The sequence below is a fragment of the Nannobrachium achirus genome (genome assembly GCF_963921795.1).
Source record: "Nannobrachium achirus genome assembly, chromosome: 5".
NCBI lineage: Eukaryota > Metazoa > Chordata > Actinopteri > Myctophiformes > Myctophidae > Nannobrachium > Nannobrachium achirus.
In genome coordinates this window covers 28,854,154-28,859,153 of record NC_137814.1, presented here as the reverse complement: position 1 = coordinate 28,859,153, position 5,000 = coordinate 28,854,154, and the positions used below count along the sequence as shown (strand labels likewise).

General features: G+C 41.1%; 1 protein-coding gene across 1 annotated transcript in view; it reads right to left on the bottom strand.

Moving 5' to 3' along the window:
- LOC308284978 (contactin-associated protein-like 4) overlaps positions 1-5,000 on the bottom strand; it is a gene marked incomplete at both ends in the record, with an annotated part of 170,405 nt that overhangs the window by 67,646 nt on the left and 97,759 nt on the right. The window lies entirely within an intron of this gene.

Genomic DNA, 5,000 nt, shown 5'->3' with positions numbered 1-5,000 from the left:
CCCCGACCGTATTATCAATACGTCACGATACATGGACGGTGAGTTTATTAACTATATATAACGTTTGATTTTCGTCTGTAGGCCGGCCACAGTCACAACCCACATTGGGGTTAGTTATTCGAAATAATAGTAATAATGTTACAAGAGCTGTAAATGTAACACAATTCAATTATAAAAAATGTAACATTTAATTGGAATGGAAAAGCATGGCCTTAAGGCCCTGCTGGGCCTGCTAGGCCTTAGGCCTCTTGTTGGCCTATATGTGCGTACATCTAAGCCAGTTTGTATTTCTTTCTCTAGCATTCGTTTAGACATAACAATTTAATCTCATTGTCCTTTTTTTCTGTTTTCTAATTTTCCTAGGTACCTAGACCATGTCGTGCCCCTGGTCATGGGCCTACTGACGGGCAAAGAGGTCGGCCAATACCGAAGGCTGCTACGCCACGTGAGGCACCAGATCCGGCGGGTCACTGGACAAGCATGGGCCCCGCAGAGAATAATCACGGACTTCGAGAGTTCGCTGCTTGTGGCCATCGAAACAGAGCTGCCTGGAGTCCAAAAAAGTGGATGCTATTTCCACTTTTGTCAGTCCCTGTGGCGCCGGGTGCAGAGACTGGGCTTGGCTGTACCATACAACAACAGCAACAGTCTTAGGAAATGCCTAAGGAAATTCATGGCCTTGGGGTAAGAAATAAAATCTTCCTTTCACTATGCTCTGCTGCAATGTCCAACACTGTTAAAAGTTCTAAAAACAGTGGTGGATAAAGTATAACCATTTTGTACTAAAGTAAAAATATCAACAATGCCCTGTAGATGTACTCCATTACAAGTAAAAGATCTATTATTGGATGTTTCATAATATAATCATTTATGTTTGCAAAGTAACTAGTAGCTCAATTAATCATACAAGACTGTGGCATCACGAGGCGTTGTGCTTGTAGGTCTGCTGTTTTCACTAGTTTAGCACATTTTATAGATGATAAATACAAAACGAACGGTATTGGACATACAAGGTTTCCATCGGACAACGACGATATGCTATAAATAAGGTGCTAAACTATTAATTAAGTGGAGTAAAATTACAATATAAATCCTGGAGTAGAAATAAAAGTATTGGACATTGTTAATACTCTATAAAGTTCAAATACCTCTAAACTGTCCTTAAGTACATAACTCATCTTTTCTGTTATTTTCTTGTGTAGGTATCTTCCACTCCCTCTGGTACGCCAGAATTTCAGGCTGCTTGCTCGAGACGTGGGCACACTCAGGCTGGTGGGGCGATTCCGACCCTTGGCGAATTTCATTCGCTTCGTGGAGAGGAACTACATTCAGCGTGGGGCCGTCTTCCCACCATCGCTCTGGAATGTCTATGATCGGGACATGGACAACCGCACAAACAATCACGTGGAATGTAAGTAAAGATGAAGAATTTTGGCTTATTAAAGGGATGTGTTTTTGCACAAATTCCTAATTAAAAACTCTCTCCATGAAAAGTGCGCCGAATTCATCTTTTTGTCAACCACAATCTCTGACCGTGATTTTTCATCTGATTTTAGCCTTCCATGCCCGTTGGAATCGCCACCTGGACAGGAGACACCCGAACATCTGGATCTTCATCACCATGATGAAGGATGAGCAGCACCGAACTGAAAGCACCATCAGAGCTGCTCGTCGCGGCGATCCTGCACCGAGGCCCGCTGCAAGGTGGAGAAACTTGCAGGACCGGGTGACCCGGCTCAAGGCCCAGTACCAGGCTGGGGCAGTGACCTTGGACGAGTACTGGAACTCCATCCGGCACGTGATAAACGAATTCGTTTGAGGTGAGTCAAGTGATGACATTTGATGATAGCTTATTGCTGTGTTTAGTGATGGGTCTATTCAAAAAATCAAATTCAATTCTGCATATTAATATTATTATTCCCCCCCCCCCTCCCCCTCCTTTTTTCCAGGTGGATCAGCTGATCTAAAGGCCTTCTGCTCAAAGTCGGAGCTTCACTTTTTCCATTTTTTGCGGCCTTCAACCTCGATCATTCCCCGTGCTTTTGGAACCTTTGGACCAGTGTACTTATTTTTTATTTTTTATTATTATTTACCCTCGCTGTTTTTCTCCCCATTTTTTCTGTTATTTTGTGTAGCTTTATTTTGTAATTGCATGCTTCATTGCTTCTTAAGTACTTTTTCGGATTTAATATTGTTATTTTGTGTTATTTCTTTCTTTATTTTTTAATAAAAAGTATATTGTGTAAATCGAGTTTGATTCATTTATTATTTTATTGTGGTTATAGTTGAATAGATGCCTGTGCTCAACCTTTATTTGCCAGTAGCCTATAACGATCTCTGCTTTTCATTACGTTTCACAATGTTAACTTACAAAGGTATTGGTATAGGACTAGATCAAAATATACTTAAAGTACAGAAAGTAAAATAACTCATTATGCAGAATGTCCCATTTCATGTTTTCAAATGTGAACACATAAAGCTGGTTCGGCTATTTTCAATTTGGGCAGACATGTTAGTTGTTAATCTGTGTTTGAAATCCAAATCTAGAGTACAATATTGGATCCCAGATGTATTAGAAGTAGCCTATATGCCTACTAAGTTATACAGTATACACAAGTGCCTTGAAATTGTACTTGCGTCCTTTTACCTATAGCCTATGTGGTATTACGCTTTTGGGACTAATTGAAATAGTAGGCAATAGTAGTATCAGCGCTTTTCATGCATGACGTGAGAATGGAGCTTTTTTCTTCATTTTACAGCAGATGCTGAAAGCTTTATTAGTTTAATCGAATTCTAAATCCACAGCGTCTTACAGCAGGTAAACCAAAGTATAGCCTACGAATACAGGTCACTTCGCCAAAAATTCTACACAACATAGTCTTCAAAGGAGCTTTATTGGCAATTATGACAGCAGAACAAGGGCTTACATTGGCCCTGTGGTGTGTGTGTGTGTGTGTGTGTGTGTGTGTGTGTGTGTGTGTGTGTGTGTGTGTGTGTGTGTGTGTGTGTGTGTGTGTGTGTGTGTGTGTGTGTGTATGCGTGTGTGTGTGCGTGTGCAACCCGGTCTCCACAGAAAATTGTGGTCTGTCTGCGTGTGACTGAGTGAGGGAGGGAGTGAGGGTGAGGGAGGGAGTGAGGGTGAGGGAGGGAGGGAGAGAGAGAGAGACGAGAGAGAAACAAAGAAAGAAAGAGGGAGAGAGACAGAGACAGACAGACAGACAGACAGACAGACAGATGGATAAAACACAGTAGCCTATGTAGATAGGCAGAACAACAAATAGGCTAGAAACTACTTGTTTTTTCATTGTCGAAATACCGTGCTCCCTTGTCGCAATACCGTGCCGTCTTGTCGAACTGTTGTCGTGTCGGACAGTTGGCATACTTTTTTTCGAAAAAGGGTGCCGTCGAAACAGCGGCGCCGAAATCTCGCGATCCCTAAGTCGAACTATCGGCGCGTCGAAGTGGCGTGCCGTCGGACAAATGATACGTCGAAATATCGACACGCTCCCTTGTACTCAAGATTCATAATTTCCTTGAGGGTTTGAACACACTCCTGATATATGCCAATACAATATATCCCAGCATTAGCTAAAGTTACAGTACTTGTCAAAATAAGAAATACACAATGTCAAAAGTTAATACCATGAAGGGGACAAATGTATGCTAGCTTTCATTTCAATAAAACCAGAGAGGGGAGAAGTAATTATCAAAAAGATTTGATGTGCTGTTAACTTGTTCAAGGACTGACAAGGACGACAAGCATCCCTAGTGAATACGCTGTACGCTGCAAGTCTTTGAATTACCTGTTTCAATGTTGATCTTAAGTCGTTTTGAGAACAGATGTCAATGTTGAACTCCGTCTTCTGAAGTACCCTTTGTCCTTTCTTTTCTTAAGAAAACAGCATGTTTGGTAACCAGAATGGCCGAGTGATGAAGACATTGGACTTAAGATCCAACAGACATGAAAGTCCTTGTGGGGAGCATGTGGGGGAGGATGCCTTTCCCAGGTCTTTCGCCGAAGGGGACAGGGTTTTGAGGTTAGGTTTAGGCATTATTTCTATGAGGTAAGGGTTAGGCACCGTGTTTGTGAGGTTAGGGTTACAGTAAGGTTACGTTTGGGCATAGTTTTAGTGAAGTTAAATGTTAGGGTTTGAGCGCAATCAAGGCGAAACAGCAAAGTTTGTACCCCACTCCTGGTAAATTGACAATCAATAATGCATAGCAATGATGCCACAGATGAAAACCCATGAATCTTTCCCATAGAGATTTCAGAAAATATACACAAAATGTACACAAAATATACACAAAATGTCTGCCACTGCTATACTCTATAGCTGCTGATTTAGCAGTTAATTGTGAAATAAGAAAAACACAGTCTCCAATCTTCATTTCATTATAAAGAGACGGATCGATGCGAGTTTGAATTCTCATTAAACAGTGAATTTTAACAGGTGGTAAAAACAAACCAGAGAGGGACGACCATCTGAAAACCTGTTTTTTGTTGTAAAACTATATTAATGCTTTCAACATAGGCAGAGGGCAATAAATTACCAGGGCTTTCACAAGAATAAATAGTAATACCAGTAAGACACCTAAGGGCGAAAAGCGACCTCGTCGCGCCATGTCTTGGCCATCTGGACAGTGATGTATATCGGACCAGTTACCCATATATGGAGACCCCTGGTACCCATATATGGAGATTCATGTATTATGGAGATATGCTGTGAGACCCCAAACATGCTTACTCAGTTATTCGTTATGTGAAAGTCCTATGACATCTATGACATCAGGGATCTCCATATATGGGCATAACAGGGATTTGGTTCCCCTGGTATCACAGGGATCTCCATATCTCCATATATGGGCATAAAAGGGATTTGGTTCCCCTGGCATCACAGGGATCTCCATATATAGCAATACAAATAATATATATAAAAAAAAAAAAATCATAAAGTACTGACAGCTGCAGAAGATTTAATAATTCAAAATCAAACAAATCA